Here is a 23,163-nt window from a genome sequence, read left to right on the forward strand (position 1 = left end):
TTATTGTGGATCTTATACATGGTGTGGTATACTCGAAACAAACTATGTCCTATCTTAGACAGGGTACTGCATTCCTTGAAACCAGGTAGCATGATCGTCCTATCATCAAACAAACATTATCACTTTTGACAATAAGATCAAAATGGTTGTTTGACTTGTTTGGATTTGTGAGTCTTATCTTTCATTGATTTATCTTTGATCATGTTCCTATGCTACTTGATGATGTCACTGGGTGATTTAGAGTGGTTGGGATGGCTCACGATCTTTCTTGTTTTTTGTTTTATGTTTTTGGAGTATTTCATAAAATTCTAGGGCAAGTATGGGTGTTTGTGTTGGCACGTTCACATTGTGGATTTTGCACATACGTCAATCTTTGACACACACAATGTCTTAGGATAGTTGAACCATTCCTTATCTACGTTATGTCTGTTTTATGCAAAAGGGACTGCATTATCACCCTGGCTTTCAGTGCCATAGTGCGCCACATCCATTTTTCCATATCAAATAAAGGTTATCACATACTATTAGCATTTATGAAAGCAATATTTCATCACACTAATCATTCCTCACTTCTAAATTGCATTTCTTCTAGCTAACATTTCTTCTATCCCATCAATCATTCTATCTGTTCATCAAATCAATCATTATCATGCTATCTATTCTATCTGATCAATCGAGAATTTCTTCATTTTATATCAATCAACCCTTTTCTACAATCAATTAGCATTCTTCATTTCTTACTAACTAATTTTCTCTTTTCCCATTTTTCTTTTTCACCTAATATTCTTCTCTTCTTTCAACGGATCATTCATTTCTTTCATATATAAACAATCTCTTGATGGGGCATCCTACCTCCATCCCTCAGTTTGTTGGAGCATGATTTTTTTTTTCAATTTTCTTTGAAACAATGCTCAAAATCACATTGTCTCAAATAGGGGAAAAATGTAAACACTAAAAAATGGTCAATGCCATTTTTTAACATATCATGTGCATAGTCTTTACTGACCTAATTCTCCCAATTCTTCCCTTTTTTGCTCAATTTGACCCAATTTGACCTAATTTGACCAAATTGAGGTTTCTAGATGTTGGTTTGACTAATTTGGCCTCTTAGATTTAATTAATTAAACCCCATTTTATTTACAATTCTTCTAAGTCCTTAATAAATAAATTAAATAATTTATTTATTTGTCTCCTTTGTCAATTAATTGAAAAAAATCATTTTATTTAATTAACTAATCCATAAATATAAGAAATAAATTAATAAATCATTTTTATTAATTTATCATATTTATCTTCCTCCAAAATAAAGATAATTAATAAATTTTGTTTTTTTTAATTCATCTTTATTTGGTTTTTTGGTGAGGAGATAATTAATAAATATCTCTAATTATCCTGTCATGTGAGAATATTTCCTGCTTTTCTTAAAAAAAACATTCTTCTGTTTTATCCTCTTATATGGAGATAATAATTTTTAATTATTAAAAACTTCTTGATATTTTCAACTTGCTAATTTGGTATTTATGAGAAGATTATTAAAGATTTTATTATTTATTCTCATAGTATCTTCCCATTTGCTTTCTTCTATCTTCATCCTTCCCCGAATTGTAGCTCTGCTATGCACTCAATCAGGTCAATCCATCTAACCAAAAATCTTTTCAACCTTAACCATCCAATCAATCCCAATTTTTCTATAAATTGAGCTCTCATTGCTCATTTTTAGCAACCATGTTTCAAGTATCCTTATGTTGTCAATTTCATCTCATCTTTCTATCATATTGCTTGCAACACACTTGCTTTGTATGTGTGAGCCACATACATTTGAAGGAGAAAGAAGAACAATGGAAGGGAATGGAAGAAACACTTGCATTGGTTTGCATTCTTTTAAGTGTTTTATTTCCATACTTCTATTGAATGTGTTAGAATTATATTTCATAGCTTTTGTGGCTGGCTAATTTGTGTTATGATTTCCTTACTGCCAAATTCCTACCTTACAACCAACACACAAATTTCCAAGTCTATCCTCAATTACATCATATGTCGATATGGACTCCCTCAGGCCATTTTTATTGACAATGGTTGCCCCTTCAAAAACCAAGATGTTAGGGAACACTGCGAGTAGTTTCATATACAACACCGCTTTTCATTTCCTTACTACCTGCAAAGTAATGGTCAAGTTTAGGCATCTAACAAAACCATCATAAAAGTCCTTAAGAAGATTGTCAATGACATTGGTTGAGAATGGCATGTATAGTTGAATCCTATCTTATGGGCATACTGAACTAGTATCCACACATTTGCACACGCTACACCTTATTCACTAGTTTATGGTACCGAAAGCTATCCTTCCTATTAAGGTCAAGATCCCTTCATTGAGAGTATCCTTGCACATTATCATTGATGATGAAGCATATATATAATCTAGATTGGATGACCTAGAAACATTAGATGAGTGATGTCAAACTACTCTAGCTCACCTACAATCATATCAGAATTGTCTCCACAAGAACTATAACAAGAAATTCAAGGGTAGGCACTTTGAAATCAAAAATTTGGTCCTCAATATGACTCCAAAGAATTAGTGCAAGAAAGAGAGAAGCCGGGAAAATTTGAGCCTAATTGTCTAGGTCCCTATATAATCACTACAATCTGTAGGTCTGGGGCATATCAATTAGCAACATCAAAAGGAGAACCATTGTCTAAACCTATAAATAGTATGTACCTTTGCAAGTATTATCCTTAAGTAAAAAAGAACCTGGAAAAAGAACAAAAAAATGAAAAAAAGATCCTTAAAAAAAAGAAAAAAAAAATTGAATATGGATCCTAAAAAAAGAAAAGAAAAGTAAAAAGAAAACATTCACCCACTAGTGAAAACTTGGCAAACAAGCGCTTTGGGTAAGTACCATGGTGAAAACCTGGCAAACAAGCGCCATGTGTAGCAAGTCACTATTTCACCATCTATCATCAGTCTATTCAAATCCTATTCATATCCATGATAGATTTTTCATCCATCTTTCCATCAAACCCCTTTATCCTTTCTAGCCTAAAACTGGTCGATGTTCATTGTCTTTCCTGAGCACAAACTAGTCTTGTATATATACTCATTTTGACCATTGTATATAGTTTCACAGATTGGGGGCAACTCTTCTATCATGATAAATCGATGGAGTCCTTCTCGCTGCAAGATTGGAGAATGGTGCATGTACATAACTTAAATCTCTTGAAAAAATATCTAAAAATTGTTAAAATGTCATGAAAACATTGCAAAATGTCTTGAAAAATAATAAAAAACATCCAAAAATGTCTTGAACAAAAGATCCAAAAACATTCAAAAAATGATTCAGAAGAAATCTCCAAAAAAATCAAATAATCACAAAATCGTAAAAATTAGAAAATAATCAAAAACAAAAAACAATCAATCATTTTCATTCCATCAATAAACCTATCCTTTTGCAACAAATAAACACTTGAGTAGACATGGTCACAAAACCCACATAGCACTATGCTTATCAAATCATGCATCAACAGACAACCTATCAATCAAATAGATCAACTTGTTGTATTGATCAACCTATCAATTAGCCCTATCCGACTATCATCTATCTTAAATAGGGTGCAGTATAATCAAAACCATATTGTGTATATCTTATATGGTGTACATCATTCTTGAAACCAGACACCATGATTGTCATATCAAACACAAACTATCAAGACTTTGACAACAAGATTAGAATGGTTGTTGGCTTGCTTGGTCTAGTGAGTCATATCCTTATTTGATTTATCTTTGATCATGTTTTTATGCTACTCGAGGATATCCATAAGTGATTAGAGTCGTCAGGATGGTGCATGATCTTTTTGTTTTGACTTTTATTTGTGGGTTGTTTTCATGACATTCTAAAATAGGTATGTCTTGGGTGTTTATGTTGGTACATTCACTTTAATACCATCACACATACCTTGACCCATGACACACACCCCAGTAATATAAAAAATTGCACCTTGTGCAATTCAACATAATAAATGGTGCATTCCTCCACATCATCGGAGGTCGTGTACTACCATCTTTGTCCTTTTGTCCATCAGGATCGCTTTGTCAGCTTCAAGATGGAATTTCACCAGCTTTGTCAACCTGTCACCTTTGGGACTACAACACAATGTGGAGATCTCCACGCAGCGTACTAGCATCCCGCGAATCTGATAGTCTGCAGGTGGTCATTTGAGCATTACGCTTGTGCTCGGAATGGATCGTAACGCACTTACATGCACCCACCAACGTCAGTTTGCCTCTCAAGGACTATATCTCTCCCATTTGAAGGCATCTTTGGGATCTTTTGGCATTTTGAGATCACTTCTCATAGGTTGGAGCTTTTGGCAATCTCTTTGGATAGTGTTCATAGCTTTTCTCACAAAGACCACCATTGTTGCAGCTCTCTAGATAGCTCACAACACCATTTTCATAGCATTTTAGAAAGGGGAGTTTACTCATTCTCTATTTCATTCATTTTATGCATTATCACTCTTTTATCTTGCATTGTATTTCCATCATCTTTATCAATTTATTTCCCCATGGCTTTATCTGGGTTATCTATAGCAGTGAAAACACCAAAACTAGGACCTAACTTAGGCAGGCTCCAAAACCCAACCCTCAATATTTTCTCTCTTATTTGTGTGTAGGCGAATAATCGTGGAAGAATAGTAACTTTATGGGAGGCTCCAAATCATAGACCGGTTGTGAGTTTCTCTCACCTTCTCTCCCTTTATTTTATCCTAGTCATTTTGTATTTTGCATTCATTAGCTTAGCCTTATCATTTTTTATGTTTTATTGCATTATAATCGCGTATGATACTTTCTATGTGATCTTTGTACCTCATTCGTATAGGATGACAACACACTCTGCTAGTGTCCCAAACTTGTGTGCTCATCCTCTAGAGAGAGGCTTAGTAGAGTCGTCTGAGAGGCTCACATTGTGGTTAGTTTATTCAGTTTGTTATATTCATCCCCTGGCTCACCCTTAGCACCAATGCAAGTAAGGTATCAGAGGGTCAATTTGTTCTCTAGGGTTCATCATCCTTGAGGTAGCAAATTTCCTTTGTTACATTTTGGTGAACCCAATGTGAATGAGTTTTACTTTTGCATCATTTAGTTCATTGCATACAATCTCATCTTAAAAAATAAAATAAAATAAAAAAACAAAACAAAAAATAGCATATCTCACATCTCTAATTTTTTCATCTAAAACACCTCATGTCCCTATAGTGTAGTCTTAGCATTGAAAGACTCGTCTATGATCTTTATGACCCAGATTGCCATAGGAGTTGTAGTCAGAAGGTCATCTAGACAGAGTTTTCCTCCCAACTATTATAGTCCTCCTTTTCCTAGAATGATGTTTAAAGATCAGCTTCCTTACCCAACTGATTTCCTGGCTTCTCATTGTTGGAATCAATGAACACTAAGAGGGGGGTGAATTAGTGTTTTGTAATTCACAAATTTATTAAGCTAATTCTTTAACCACTGGATGCAAATAACTGAAAGCAAAGTGTAGAAAAATAAACCAATTAAACATGCAACCATAACACCAAGATTTTTACATGGAAACCCAAAAGTGAAAAACCATGGTGAGATTTGAAACCACAATATTATTATACTATGGCCAATAGTAAAACAATATTATAAAAGTGGAATGCACTTGCATTCAGGCACACTACCTAGAGCTCGCTGCTCAATTACAATATAGGGCTACAACCCCGGAGGGCTCACTATCCTACAAAATGAGATATAAAAGAGAATACAATTTTTGAACTGGAGTATAGCATCTACAAATTTCAGAAATCAGTTATGTTTAGGCTCTGGAATGATCTATTGTATCTATTCTAGAAAACTGCTATGTTCTACTCTACTACCAACTACCAGATCATTAACACTCAAGATGTGCACGTGAAACTATGCTCAATCACTTTCAACACAATCTCGCACACATATCATCACCCAAAAATATCATCCAAATCGATCTTATATATCTGCACCATCAAAATAGATCTCCAACTAGTCGACTTCTCAAAACAGCAAAAGGTGAAACGTGTAGGCTCATGTCAGCACAATCCTTCTACAAATCCTTATTTTGGACCTAAAAAAATGTGATCACAAGCTTCCCACAAGTTAGGCCCAATCACCTCAAACTCGTGAATGACCACTAGAATCACCTCAAGGAATCCGAACCACACACTACACCATCAAACAAGAGAATAACCATGTTCTTCCTGTAATACCAGATACCAAACCAAGAAAGTTGCACTAGAATCAACACCAGAGATGAGAATTGCATGAAAAAGATACCTCACACATCCAATCAACTATTCAAATTACTTCAACCAAAAATGCATCACCGGAAATGAATAATGCTCACCGGATCTATACACTAAGTTCCATCGACTAGACTTATGCTTCATGAAAAACCAAACTTAGTCAAGAATTTTGGTAATCCCAATCTCCATATATTGGATAGTATTACTAGGCCGAGTTGCCATAAATGACAACCCCTAAGTATTCTCCATGCATATAACATCATCAATCTTCACTGAAACATCACCGGAACAATGTATTTTTCCAACACTCATCCCCTTAAAGTCCATTCTCATAGGGGGTCCTTCTCCACCTGGTTTGCAATCCAACTCTCAGAACAATTCTCCAAGAAATTCTACTTCATCTTCCCCTCCAATTGTTGATCATGACTCTTCTCTTACTATTTACTTCAAGAAAAATGGCATGCTAGAGCAAAACTTGATAGACTTTGAAGGTTTCCTAAATCGGGAGAATGTCCTCCCCGAGTTGGAAATGTTGTAAGCACTTTGAGAGATATGTTGATCTCGGATATACGGGGCTTGGAGATGCTAAGGGAATTATCTATGATTGTCAGGAGCCATGTGCCTTTATCTAGTGTCTTGTCTCAAGATGGCTAGTCCAATACCTGTGTTCCTCAACTTGGTGTTGGCATGCTTGGATCGACAGTACACATGGTTGATCCCAGACCCACCATCCTTAGTATCATTGCCTCATACACTCCTTTGGGTTCTATGAGCATTCCTAGTAGCTCAACCTCTATCTCTGATGCGGCTCATCTCTCTATGGGGCTCATCTCTCTATGGTTAGCACTATTACTACCTTTGTTTGCAATTGACACTCATTTGGGTTATAAGTATTGTCATTGATGCCAACACACTTCATGGGAGATCCAATAATCAAGGTAATCGGCATTCACTTCACTAGCATTCAGGGAACCGACATTCAAGGAACTGGAAAACTTGGAACTGATATTCTAAGGCCGACATAGGATATTGATCTAGCAAGTGTGGAAGCGGCATTCGTCATATCGTTTTATGTTTATATTTTATCTGGACCGACATGTGTCTTATCTTTTGTGATATGTTTGTAAGCCGACATAAGGCATTTGTGTTTATTCATGTAAATGGGTATATAAGTCAGTCCAGGTTAGGTCATTATATAATGATGTGGATATATGGGAGATAAGTGATGTGAAAGGTTTTATAATGTTATCTTGATCGATAGAATGTGAATGCAAAGATCTGCAATCGGTCTTGATTATTGGTCTAGAGGATTGAGAAGCGATCAAAGATTCTGGTAAGGGAGGTTATAGTATAACCGGTACAGATAGTCCTTTAACCAAAACTCATCTAGCATAACAGATGCACATTCTGAGTTCAGTTTTTGTTTGTAATCTAATATTTGGATTTGTATTCAGTGAGGCTCCTTTTGTGATGAGCAGTGTGCTCTAGGCAATGTGCCTTCCTACATGTGTAGGCCCCTCTTGTAATATTTATTCATTTGGCTAGTGGATAGATATTGTGGCTCACCAATCCCACCATGATTTTTCCTCTTTGAGGTTTTCCATGTATAAATATATGTATTATGGTGTTGATTCATGTGGTTGCATTGATATTACTTGATGTTACTTTCTTTTATGCATACCAATTAATAAGTGGATTTGTTAATAAGGTTAAAATTACTCTATCTGGTAGAACACTGATTCAACCCCCCCTCTCAGTGTTCTTGGATTCCAATAGTTGGTATCAGAGCCTTGTGCCTCAGAATAAGTTTAACAGCTTGAGGAAGATCTTGAATCCAAAATCGATGGAGATGAGTCTATAGAAGGAACTTGAAGTAGCACTTGAGGACTATGATGGTGAAAGGTTGAAGAACTTGAAGTTGCAAGATGAGTTGAATTTTACAAAGGATTTCATTCTTACCTTGCAGGAGAGGTTATCATTTGCTCAAGCTAAAAGGAAGAAACTTTTACAAAATCTGGATGATGAAAATTCCCTTAAGGAATTATGTCAGAAGTTGAGTCAAGAGAATGGTGTCATGAAGAATGAAATGCAAGCCATGACTATGAGGATGTCCAAGGAGATTGAAGACTGGAAGAAGAATGAAGAAAATATTTTTATATCTCTGAAAGACAGATATGAGGAATGCATTAGGTTAGGACATGAGAATGATGTGTTGAGAATTGAGTTGTTGCAATCACAAAACAATGAGCAAGAGTTAGAAAGAATGGTGACAACCCTAAGAAGTGATCTAGATGTTGCAAATGAATACAAAGAAAAGTTTAGGGTCAACTCTACAAGGCTTGATGAATTATTGAAGGATTAAAGAGACACTGGAGACACTAGAGGTCTTGGATTTGAGCATGGAGAAAGCTCCTTTGCTACCAATCAATGGAATCCACTAGACAACCGGAATAAAAAATCATCGGTAAGGAAACCCAATGCACATAAATTTAATGGTAGATGCTTGGTTTGTAATAAGTTTGGTCATAGAGCAAGTCAATGTAGAAAAAGAGAAAATCAGAATAATAATGTTATTCCTGGTCAGTGTTCAAAGTGTAATAAGTATGGTCATAGGACATAATATTGTAGAAAAAATATGAGATTCCATGCATGTGGAAAGTTTAGACATATGGCTATTCAATGTAGGTTGAAGAATGGTCAAGGAATCAACGAGGCAATTCAGAAGAACAATGTTACTTGCTATGCATGCAACAAAATAGGACATTTGCCAAATATTGCAGAAGCAAGAATACAATGGAAGGGAATGACACATCAAATGGGAAAGGAAAGCAAAAGGTTGATGAGATCTAGCAAGCTCATGCTAAATAGTGGATTAGAAAGTATGAAGATCAATCGACACAGGTAAATTCTCTGGTTACCCAATCGGCAAAGCAAAATGTTCCTGCACTGGTAGGAAACTTATTTAGTAACTAAGGCCTTCGCCTTAGGGGGAGGCAAATTAATGTTAGATACTGCATTGCCCCCTGTATTGGTCTGAAAGCTTGTTTCGGATCTTGGTGAAGATAGTCTGGAGATTCACCGTCACTAAGATAATGGATTTTGTATCTGATATCATATGCTGACATGCATTAATGTCAACGGGAAATTAGGGTTTCATAGATCACAAGGGATAAGTTGCTTCATTTCTAATCACACAACACTCAAAGTGAAGTAGAGAGAGTTTAAGGCTATTAAGAGTATTTTCTAGTGATTTCCAGTATTCTTTGTGTGGATTTATCAAAGGTTTTCATCGGCTTTGGTTCTGAGGTATTTTCCTTGTTTTCACACTATTTTTCTGAAATCGGAATGGCTTATGGATCTACTCCCACTCTGGTAGATATGGTTGTCCATGTTGTGGTGGATATTAAGGATCATCTATATCTAGAATTCAAACAATGCCCTCAAATTGCAAAGGTCGATGACTCTATCGACGCATTTTCTAGGGTTCCCGATGGAGTTCTTTATGTTGAACATGTGAGAGCATATATTCATTGCACTTTGGAGGATTTGGGTTCATCGGAGATTAAATCAATGTATCTATCTACTTTGTTGAACAAGGATGGATTGCTTAAACCATAATTTCAAATTTTGAAGGATCGGGGTTTCATCAACATTCTGGAGATGCCCAAGTTTGAGGATGAGATGATTTGGTATGTGCTGAGTCGAGTCCATGGTGAGTTCATGTGGCTTGATCGACCCTATAAAATTACCAAGGAGGCGATTCATGTTATCACTGACTTACCCCAAGTCAAACAAACACTGGATAGGAGGAAGATTTCGAACAATGAGGTGAGCAAGCTAACTGGTGCCACCTCTGACAATTGTTTGATGCGGATTAGCACTATCAAAGATAAATTTATTCAATTTGCAAGCATGGTAATTTGATACAAGGTAACTCAATCAAACCGGTTGAACTCTATTTCTAGTTCCTATATTTTCTGTGCACACAAGATGGTGAAAGAAAATGATAAATATGATCTTTGTCAGTGGATGTGCGATGAGTTGATTTCTAATTTGGGAAAGATTAAGGGAGATAAGAAAGTTACATTCTAGTATAGAAATCTCATTGTCTATTTGATGCTTTTCTTTTTGAATGAGATATCGAGATCCGGTAAGAGGCAATGGACCTTTGATATACTGGTAGGTAAACAAATCAAGGATGCATTGAGAAACATGGGACAAGACAGAGACTCCATTTTGTGGGGTTATTTCAAGGCATTTCAGAAAGCTATGAAGAAGAGGGAAAGGATCCCTAAGCATATTATTGATAAATACTCTACCGACATATGCTTCATGGTGAAAAAGGATGAAACTTTGATGGAGGCAGTGCAACCTAGGACTATCTGGGTTACTGAGATGGGCTATGAGGTTGATGCATAGATCTTGGACCTTTATGCCAAGATTCTTATAGATGCCTAGTTTGATGAGAAGGAGAAAATATTTGGCACAACTAAGCAGAAGGAATCTAAGGTGAAGATTGGTTTCCGCAACAAAAAAAGGGAAGGACAAATCAAGAAGGTTGGATAGGTTGTCTAGAAGATGTCCTCTAAAATCAAACAAATCATTGGTTTGGCAGAGACATCTCCTCCGGCAGTTGTTCAGGCTTCTCCGACAGTAGGAACCGATAAGGGTTTATCTAAGAGGAAGAAACCGAAAACATTTATTGCTCCTATTGAATTTGGTTCTGAGACTAAGGAAGAAATCCCAAAGATTCCTAAGATCTATATGAGGATTCAGAGGAAGAAGCCCAAGGAAGGGAAGTTGCAGAAATCCACAGTCATTCCTCCGATAGCTTAGGAGAAAATTTTGAAAGAGAGGAAGCCTACGAAGAAAAGGAAACCGGCCAAGGAGTCTACTCCCACCCCCGGTAAGAAAAAGAAATCAGATTTAGATATTTCTCTTGAATCTGATAAAAGTGTAAAGGTTATTGCTCCTCTTTCTGTTGCTGAATTGATTGATCAGATCACAAAGGATGGTATTTTGAGTAACATACAACACTATTATGGTGATATGGATGATAAGGAACAAAAGGAGATTGAGGAATCAATTTTGTTATATTTAGACATATATAAGAAAGCTTTAATTGAAATTGATACTCAAATTCTGACATATTTGTATATTAAGTTGGATGCTTGCAGGTTATCGGCTATTCAGGAGGATAAGCATATTAAGGTTCAGGAATTACTAACTGTTTGTGGTTCTATAACTAATGAAGAGATGTAGGAGTGTCTAGAGTTTGCTAATAAAACAATTTTCCAGAGTAGACACTAGCATATAAGTCTTATGAGAGTAAATGAAATTATGAAGGAAACTCATGAAGCTTGGACTAAATTCTTTGTGGATAAACCAAGTTTCTTTACATCACCAGATATCTGCCTAAGTCTAACATTTCAGAGATCTCGATTGATGCTAAAGGTAAAGGTATACTAGGTGGAGATCGATCAGTTTTGGAATGAAAAACATCTGAGGACATTTCTCTGGAAGTTACACTTGTATGAGATGTTGAAATCAATAAACCGATAGATAATCCTCTGGTAATTGATGTTGATATAGTTGAAGTTCTTGAGGTTGAGGAAATGGAAATAATTGCACCAAGTGGCAAAGCCACTAGTGCTAAGGAGGTAAAGGATAAAGTAGATCAGAAGGTTGAAGGTTAGGTTGATCATATTGAGGTTTGGGTACTGGCACCTTCACCGGCTGTTGGTCCCTCATTGTTGGCACTTGACTCATCCAGTGAAGAAGATTTTGGTCATCTTGGAAATAAGAACATTGAGCAGCTGAGTAGTTTTGAATTGATGTTTGTTGCAGCTCAGATATCAAGAAAGGAAGGGTCAGAAGATAAGCAGGTTATTGAGCAAGCTATTCCTATTTTGCAGCAGCTTGCACCGAAATGCAAGATTGATCAGGTAGCTAGTCCATCCAGTAAGTTGAAAGGTTTGACTGAGCACATTGCCAAAGAATATAAAACTCTTCAACAAGTGTCAAACTAGCAGTTGGTGGAAAGGTATAATGCAGTAAGGAAGGTCACCTGTGACAACATGATCACATCCGACAAGGCTAAGCTAACAAATGAGATGACAAGGATTGATGAGGCTCTTCATCAATGCAGTCGAATATACCAGTCTTGCACTAACACAACAAAACTAACAACAAACCTGGATAAAAAGGTTAAGGAGGATAAGGACAAATTGGAACAACTTGTGGTAAGTTTTGATGGTATTGAATCATTGACTAGCACGGTTGATGGTCATATTTTGCTTTTAGAGTCTGAAATTTCAGCCCTGGAGAATGAAAAAGATAGGTTAATCCAGCGAGCCAGAGAGTTGAGAGGTTTGGTAAGTCCGTGGCTAAATACTTTGTTACTTCATAAGCGGGAATGTATGAAATAGATGAGTTTTCCCAAACATCCAACCCTAACAGAGGAAGAATTGCACGCTTACATTCTGAATGGGTTTGTATCATTTTTGGGAACTTTGAAATCCAGCTGGGATACTTATTTAGCATTTTTTAAGGGTTCTTATCTAGATATTTTCAAGTATATCTAGATCCAGTAATCACATTTTGGTTTGTATTGAATTTCATTTCTTATTCTTTTTGCCCCGGTCTTTCGCATTGTTGTCAAAGGGAGAGATGTGGATGTAAAAATGTCTAGGGACATATGAAGTAAAGTATAGCTCAGGGGGAGTAGTCTTCTAAGATCAGTTTTGGGAGATCATTTTTTAGATGGGAACTGATACAACACTTCAGCAATTCATTTTTCACATGAGTGTTGCCATCAATGCCAAAGGGGGAGTTTGTTGGCAATTGAAACTCATCCGGGTTATAAGTGTTGTCATTGATGGCAACACACTTCATGGGAGATTTGATAATCAAGGTAATCGACATTCACTTCATTGGCATTCAGGGAACCGACATTCACTTCACCGACATTCAGGGATCCGACAAACTTGGAACCAGTATTCTAAGGCCGACATAGGAGATTGATCTGGGTTATAAGTGTTGTCATCAATGCCATCAATGCCAAAGGGGGAGTTTGTTGGCAATTGAAACTCATCCGGGTTATAAGTGTTGTCATTGATGGCAACACACTTCATGGGAGATTTGATAATCAAGGTAATCAACATTCACTTCACTGGCATTCAGGGAACCGACATTCACTTCACCGACATTCAGGGATCCGACAAACTTGGAACCAGTATTCTAAGGCTGACATAGGAGATTGATCCGGCAAGTATGGAAGGGGCATCGGTTATATTGTTTTATGTTTACATTTTATCTAGTCCGACATGTGTCTCATCTTTTGTGATATGTTTGTAAGCCGACATAAGGCATTTAATTTTATTCATGTAAATGGGTATATAAGTCATCCTGAGTTAGGTCATTATATAATGATGTGATATATGGGAGATAAGTGATGCGAAAGGTTTTTTGATGTTATCTTGATCGATAGAATGCTGATGTAAAGATCTGCAATCGGTCTTGATTATTGGTCTAGAGGATTGGGAAGTGATCTAAGATACTGGTAAGGGAGATTACAGTATAACCGGTGTATACACCTAAAAATGGTCTAAAGATAGTTAATTAAATAGGCAGTTATTTGATTAATCTCTCTTCCCAATTAATTGAATTCACAAGCAATTTGATTAATTTCTCTATTCATCTAGTAGTAAATAAATCTACATGATATATTTACATAGTTCATTTCATATCCCCCTTTGATTAATTAATTTCCCATATAAATCAATTCTTTTAATCCCTAATTAAAATTAACAGACTCAAGTTTGTTGAGATTAATTGTCATTTTCCAAATTATTTGAATTTCTAAATTCAAATGAGCACATGCCTCCTAAATTCTAACCACCTAACCTAACCATCCCCTAACCCAACCCATTACACCTAACCCTATCCTATCTTGCACATTCTAACCTCCTTATCCTAACCTCCTATGGTGTGGATATTCTCCCCTTGAGACACATGGCATTTTTGCCACATGTCTCCTCCCTTGGACACTTGCCCTCTCATGAGCAAGGCTCCTTGACACTTGTCACCACAGAGATGACCAGTGTCCCTTCCTCCAACCTCTTCTCCCACTTCCTCAATCTTGGCTCTTGATATCTTCATATCAGATCTAGACCGTCGATTCCTACCACCTTAGCTTTGGCTTTGGAATTCCTATAAATATCCCCCATTTTAGAGCAATAAGGATCCCTTGCATTCATATTTTTAGCATCATTACTATAGGCAATTTGCATTTCAATTATCTAGTAATTAGCATTTTAGATTAATCATAGCATGTTAATCTAGTTCTTAGATCATGCATTTCATATCATTTGCATAATCAATCATGATCAAGTAGCTACTCAACTCTTGAGTTGTCACTTTGGAGGTCATTGCTCCGCTGAGAGCCAATCAATCTAACACCTTTAAGGTCCTCAAGAATAGAGGAAAATGGGGCATTTCAAGGAAGGCTTATGGTTTGCATCTTAGATTTATTTTTCAATTAAGCTTTTCATTTATGTTTTATTGTCTCATTATATGTGTATGCCTTTCTATTTACCACATTTTTAGCATCACAACCGGTACAGATAGTGCTTTAACCGGAACTCATCTACCATAGTAGATGCACATCCTGAGTTCAGTTTTTATTTGTAATCTATTATTTGGATCTGTAGTCAATGAGGCTCCTTTTGTGATGAGTAGTGTTCTCTAGGAAATGTGCCTTCCTACATGTGCAAGCCCCTCTTGTAATATTTATTCATTTGGCGAGTGGATAGATATTGTCGGTCACCAATCCCATCGTGGTTTTTCCTCTTTGAGGTTTTACATGTATAAATATATGTGTTATGGTGTTGATTCATTTGGTTTCATTGATATTACTTGGTGTTACTTTCTTTTATGCATACCAGTTAATTAATAAGTGGATTTGTTAATAAGGTTAAAATTACTCTATCCGGCAGAATATTGATCCACCCCCCCTCTCAGTGTTCTTGGATTCCAACAACCTCTACTAGTGGTAGTGTTTTTCTTGAAGGTGACAGTGGAGGTGGTGGCATGTCTGGCCAACCTCCACCTCCTCCACCTACTAATCCAGTCTTGAACATCACCTTACAAAACATGGGGCAATTATAGTTACAACTCACAAACTTGACCTCCACTTATGGTCAATCAATTATGCCTGCATATTATAAGAAGAGTCCCCTCAATATCACTATACTAAGCACCATTATTCCTCTCGTCATCAAATCATTGAAGTTTGATAGGTTTAATGGTGATAGGGACCCTAATGTGCACATTGATCCCTTTATGACCACGTGTAGTGACTACCATAGCCTAGACTTCGTGTTGCTTAAACTATTCTCATAGTCCCTTAAGGGAATCATGTTGGAGTGGTATAGTTCCTTACCAGATCATTCCATCCACACCTTTGATAAGCTCATGGACCTTTTCCTTAAATGGTTTCAGGCCAACATTGGTAGCAAGGTCACCATCGCTGACCTTGTTCATTGTAAACAGAAACCCAATTAGAAGGTCACAAATTTTATCTCGAGGTATCAATCAATCTCCACTAGGATATTGTTTACCTTATCGAATAGTGATTTACAAAGGATGTTCATCGATAATCTACAACCGACATTGAGAGAGAAGTTATCCCTTAATTGTTATCAGAACTTTGCTAATATGTGTTCTGCACTTACGGACTACCAGCACACTATGTCACAGTTCAAAGATTCTACTTTGAACCCTCATGGTGGTTCCTTTTTAGGCACATCCATGAAAGGGTCTAGAAAGAACAAGGTTGTCGCCAATGTTGTGGTTGTCCGCAAGGATCACAATAGAATAGAGCCTTCACCAAATTGAGTGACTCTTATTTGAGCATAACGCAATGATTGTTGAAAGACAATCTAATCACGCTTACTGAGGTTAGACCATTGTCTGATACTAGACCATATCCGTGTTGATACGATGGATCAAAATTTTGCTACTACCATTGTGTGCCTAGTCATGACACTGAGTGATGTTATCATCTTTGGAATATTGTCTAAGACCACATCGACAGTGAGGCGATTAGAGTGGATGCACGAAAACATAAGTCGAACAAATCTATTGATCAAACTAACAAGGATTTGCAAATCTACACTGATTTGTTTCTCTCACATTCAATGAATTTCATTTATGCATTGGATCCTTCTTCGAATGATGGTCCATTTGTGAACATGGTCACCATCACTCCTATTTTCTCACCTCCCAACTACAAGGGGAAGTTGTCTGACATGTCCTTATCATTCACCCCTCTAGATGTCACGTATTGTGGAGAACCTGCTCCTCTATACATCCATGATCGATTGAATGGTCAAACTGTTATGGGTGTGATGGTTGACCCATCATGTAGAGTCGATGTCATTACGGAGGAGACTTTATTCATAAATGGTTGGCATAGGCCTGCATATGATGAGTTTCAAGCTACCTTGAGCATGCATGATGGTTTCTCTATCCCTCCTTTGGGTAGTATCACCTTGACGTTCCTCGTGGGACCCAAGGCGGTATCTTCTACATTTGTGATCATTCTTGAATCGGACCTATTTCAAGCTAAATTAGATATTCCCTAGTTGATTTCTATGGAGGTCGTTCCTTTAGTAATTCATAAATGTCTCAAATTTCCCCACGAGAGTTCAATGCATGTCATCTGAGATACTAGATATTGACCCCTTGTAGCTCATGAAGACTTTTCATTTAATCATTTTTAGCCTACTCCGTTGGGGTCCATGCTTCCTCGTAGTGACTTGATGTATCATGCATACTATCAGTATAAGATGGGGGAGTTGGCCCCTAACTCTGTTCAACCTAGTTTTTCATTGCCTCTTGCTACATCAACCTATGCTTCGTCTATTCCTATCTTGGAGTGGGTGGTTCCTTATGTCCCCTCCTTATCGGGGGTCAAGGCTAAGAAAACTCCTCCAAATAGACCTTCATGTCCACCTAGGACTGCACAACCTCTAGTGGTGTCTTTTGTTCCTACAACTATACCTAATACAAAAAAGGGAAAGAAACCCATGTTGTGAAAGTCTACAGCCCGCCCTCCCTTCAAGCTCTTGATCATGGCTGATATTCCTCAACCCTCTCATTATGAGAAAGGGAAGCGCTCATCCCATGTTTGTTCATCATCGCTTGCCCCTTCTTCACAACCTGTGTTGGCACCCTCTAACCACTCCTTGAGCAAAGAAAGGTAGGGTGCCCATTGTTGTGAATGTAGTGCCTATCCTGGATGTACCTCTTGTTTCATCATTTGTGCCTTCTCATGTCCCTGACACAATTACAAAGGCATCTCCTATGGAGCATGATGCTCCTAGATCCTCTAAGGCTTCAGTTGGTGGCCCTCATCTTTGTTGTAATAAATGTGCACGTGAGTGTAAATGTTCTTGACGGATCAAGGCTTAAGAGAATGAGGCTACTTTACACTCAGTTGGTGCATCTTCAGCATCCAATCTATCGCCTCAACTACTATTTCGTTAGTTGCTCCTATTCCTGCATCATCTTTAGTTTTTCTTCTCGCTACTTCGGGGCTTGTTGATGAACCTCCCCTCTAAATGGGTGCAATTATTCATCGCTCCATCTTTGGAGCCACCCCTCATCACCTCTTTGTCGAACATACCTCCATTGTCCCAACCCATTGATATATTGCATATGCAAGTGGTGTCTAGTGTAGCTCTTTCTACTCCCCCTATTTTGCAGTTGTTCCAGCATTAGAGCTTTTCAGGAGACCTTCAACCTACTACAATTGATAGGAGACCCGCTTCTCATGTCCAACCCAAATGCAAGCTTGAGCAGGGCCCCATTCTGAAGATTCGATGACATAAATCCTCACAGGTATGTTCCTCACCCTCTTCAATGCATATTTCAGTGCTTTTTGGTTTGCCTGTTTTTATGTGCATGGTCGAGAAGGCTTCGCTTTCTCCTGATTTTTTCACTATCCCTCTTTTGGAGGTCGGCAATCCTATTCATGTTTCATCCTCTTTGAGTGAGTCACCTCCTTCCTCTATAGAGGCTTACTTTTTCAACTCCTTAGAGGTTATCTCGACCTTGGCTATGATCTTCACCTGATCATTGACCCTTGCCTCCTCCGAGCTTGTGGACGTAAATATTTCAGCTACTTCGTCCCTTACCCTTGCTGCTAGTGAGATTCCTGATGAAGCTCTTGTAGTAGTCCCTCTCCAAGCTCATCCCCCTTCTCCCTACGATCTTGGTTGGGAGGAAAATGATATCTTATGGGATAACCTTTAGGATAATTATCCTTCTCCATCTTTTTGTGTGTGCATTTGATTGTGTTCCCTCATGATTGCTTTATTTGTTTGTTCCCTCCCGAAGGACCTAGGTTACTTTGTAAGTGCTTGGATATGGGAGGTTGACTATCTTTTTCTGTTGTACTCTTCTAGAGGACTCAAGTTACTCTATAGGTACTCAAATACAAGATATTTTCCATCATACAACTTCTTTGATATGTTATCTATTTATTATATTTGTCATACGTTGGTTTTTCAATATTTGGGGACAATGTAAAGCATTGGAAGTGTCTTTAGCCTTCTTCCATGTTGACTCGCATTTTTATTTTATCTTTGTATTCATGTTCTCTTCTTCAAATCCAAGAACTTTGGTGCTATGATGATATACCCATCTCACAGTTGTATTACATATCTTTTCTCACTACTATGGGTTCTGATGCCAAACTATCAAATCCCCCTGTCCTCTTGCAATTATCACTGATGTTGTGGACATCCATGTGTCACCACCTAATGGTGGAATTCCATGGAAACATCTCATGTGCCACAACTTCTCTTCTCCTTAGAATAACATGCCTTTCATTCATATCATTCTAAGGGGGGGCACCATATATGCATAATCTACATTTATTATTTAGCCTCTTACATTAGTGTTTCTTGTTGATCACTTTTTCATGCTTGCCTGGGTGGGGGCCAAACCACTTGATCTTTATCTTTTTCATGCTTTCTTGGGTGGGGGCCAAAGCACTTGATCTTTTTCTATTTTGTGTTTTCCTAGGTGGGGGCCAAACCATTTTATCTTTTTTTTTATCATGTTTTCCCATATGGGAGCCAAACCATTGGATTTGTGTCTGTGTAGGGGCCAATCTACTATTTATCCAATCTATCTTTGATCATCGCCCAATCACATGACTATCTAGCATATCGCTACCCATGTCGGAAAAATCTCTCCCTATCGTATGGTTATTCATACTGCCATATATCATCACTTTATCATATGGCTATCTAGTATAACACACATGTCTATCCGTATCAACACATCTCATATCACGGTGACCGCCTATCTTGTATCATTTTCATAATAAGGGGCTTTACTTCAAAGAGGGGTTTGTTTATGTTACACTATCTTATCATCCATCTAAATCCATCTTTATCTTATCATCTGACATGTTAGTCTGCAACTAACATGTTTGAGATGTATTGGCTAACAATATCTATTTCAAATCTCAGCTTCATTTTGCTAGGGGCAACTTCGTCTGATCAACGAAACTCTGTCTTCCTGTCATAACTCTTTATCTTCCTCTACTTTAGTTTCACATCTCTCTGGGGACAAAATGTAATCTAAAAAATTGCACCTTATCCAATTCAACGTAACAAATGGTGCCTTCTTCCATGTCATCAGAGGTTGTCTACCGCCATCTTTGTCCTTTTGTCCATCGGGATCATTTTGTCAGCTGCAAGCTGAAATTTAACCAACTCTGTTGACATGTCACCTTTGAGACTATAGCACGATGTAGAGACGTCTGATCGGCATGCTAACATCCCATGAATCTGACCCGTTTGAGCATTTCACCTATGCCTGGAAGGAATTCTAATTCCCTTTCATGTGCCCACGAATGTCGGTTTACCTCCCTAGGCCTATATCTCTCCCAATTGAAGGTATCTTTGGGATATTTTAGCATTTTGAGATCACTTCTCGCAGGTTGGAGCTTTTAGCAATCTCTTTGGACAATGTTCATATCTTTTCTCACAAATACCACAATTATTGCAGCTCTTCGGATAGCTCATAACACCATTTTCATAGCATTTCAAAAGGGGGAGTTTACTCATTCTCTTTTTAATTCATTTTACGCATTATCACTCTTTTATCTTGCATTGTCCTTCTATCATCTTCATCATTTTATTTCTTCATGGCTTTATTTGTCTTGTTTGTGGTGGTGGAAACACCAAAATAGGGGTTTGACTTAGGCAGGCTCCAAAACACAACCCTCAATATTTTCTCTCTTGTTTGTGTGTAGGCGAATAATCAAGGAAGAATAGTCACTTTGCAAGAGGCTCCAAATCATGGACTGGTTGTTAGTTTCTCTCACCTTCTCTCCTTTTATTTTGTCCTATTCATTTTGTATTTTATATTCATTAGATTAGCTTTATCATTTTATGTCTTTTTATTGCATTATAATCACATCTAATACTTTATGTACGATCTTTGTACCTCATCTGTATAGGATGACAGCATGCCCCACTAGTGTCCCAAACCTGCGTGCTCATCCTCTGGATAGAGCCTTAGAAAAAGTCATCTGATAGCCTTAGATTGTGGTTAGTTTATTTAATTTTTTATTTTCATCCCTTGGCTTACCCTTTGCACTAGTTCGAGTGACGTATCAAAGGGTCAATTTGTTCTCTAGGATTCATCATCCTTGAGGTAGAAAATTTCCTCCATTACAACCCCCAACATTTTAGAACTCATTGGACCATTCCTTGTCTGCAATATGTATATTTCTTTGTAAAAGGATCACACATATGTCACGATGTGATGTATCCATTTGCCATATTAATTAAAGCTCTTTGTTGTTATTGATGTATTTATGAAAGTAAGGTTTCATCACTACTAATCTTTTCTCTATCTAACTTTTCTCCTTTCTTACTATCCTCCCTTTGGTTAGTCCTTGTGGTCTTCATTGTCTTGTACTCTAGTACTCAAAATAATAAGCATCTTGCATTCATAATACGTTAGCCCACATGCATATCATAATCATATATCATACCATCTTATCCTACAAACATATGTTAGTATCATCACATTTCATCATTTATAATATCATAGCACTACATACATATCCATAAACATAAAACCTCTCAAATAAAATCCACATCATATATATATCATAGAAGTATCAAAGTACATAGTTTGAGTCTTTGTGTCAAAATAGAGCTCGTAGGCTTGCTACAATCTGAAAAAAGTGTCTATATAGATGTATATCATTACAAATATCACTAGGTGCTCCCTTAGTACTCCTGACCTCTATCGTGTCCTAACGATGAAGCTCCTCCTATCACTAGCCCTGCCTATCCTAGTAGCCTCATTGGCCCTATCACCCTTGTGCTACACTGAGTCCTTTGTGAGTGTGTTGCATTGCATGACCTATTTTGTGCCTAATATGATGGTGCTCTATGTTTTGTTGGCACCACACCCTCATATAGATCTCTCCAGTATACGGTCTCCTTTCCTAAATCCACTATCTCTTGTATAGCCTCACACATATCAACATCTGTGACACTTTAGATGAACTCCTAGACTGTCACATCCACTCTTGGTGCACTACCCAATGCTATGTCTCAAGAGGCTATAAATAGCTCTCTCCACTATAAGTTTGTCCATATCAGCAATCAGTTGTGCTCGCTCTGCATCCCACGATGCTCTATTTGTTGTGTTATCCTAAGAGGCTATCAAAGTATCTCTCTTTCCCAGCAATGTAGCTCTCTCTGCACTCCATTGTTCCCTCTTCATCTTCAACCTCTCCATTCCTATGATCAACAATGCTCTCTCAACATACCAAGTTGTCTTGTCACCATGAAGAGATGTTATCTATCTCTCTAACACTATAATGTACTCTCTCTAATATCTCAACTAACAACCCCATCATCTGGAATGCACTCAACCTCATCACCTACTGCTATAGCCTACATGTGATCATCCTATGGATCTCATAGGTCATCAATCTGCTCCATCGACATGATATTCTGATCCTTAATCTACCCATCCTCCACGTCTGACTCAATATCCTCATATTTATTTGTCTCCTCATCCTCATCCTCCTTTGCCTCCTCATCTCTACATCATGTTGTCTTCTTCTTTGTCTTTGTCTTAGTGGCATTATTAGAATTGGAACATCTGGATCTATCAAAGGCATTGGCTTGTACTCTGAAAATGATTTACCATAAGTTGTTGTCATCCCTACGTCTATAACATCTGGACCCACAACTCACTATCTCAGCTACAACTACTCAAACTCTGAGAAAGCTACATGCAATCTAATAATTGGCCCCCAATCTCCAACCTCCCACCTAGTTCATGCATAATATGCGGTACCTATAGGAACATCTTATCGCTCTCCAAACTACCTTTGAACTCTCTCTGATGGTTGAACCTTGATAATTATTTGTCTCAAAATGGTCCTACCTATCAAGTATCTCTCATGTTTATAGTACAAAAGATCATCATCATCATCCAACCAACCCTCACAATCCATATATGGTCTCCATGTGAAATCCCTCAAGCAATCTACTTGGTGTCTCCAGTACAATGTCTAACCCAATTACCCATATGACAATGATCTATCATAGCAATATACATATGGTCATCCTGGTCATACTTGTCTATTTAGATTAGGTCTGCACATTGCTATGTGCTCAAAACCCCACACGTGCAATAGAGTCAAACCGCTGTTGATGGTCAGAGTCTATTTGTACACCACCTAGTGCAAATGAAAGTATAGAATGCCTATCATGCATGGTCCCCATGCAAATATCATACCATCCATAACCATCT

Source organism: Cryptomeria japonica, chromosome 2, assembly GCF_030272615.1.
Source record: "Cryptomeria japonica chromosome 2, Sugi_1.0, whole genome shotgun sequence".
Lineage (NCBI taxonomy): Eukaryota > Viridiplantae > Streptophyta > Pinopsida > Cupressales > Cupressaceae > Cryptomeria > Cryptomeria japonica.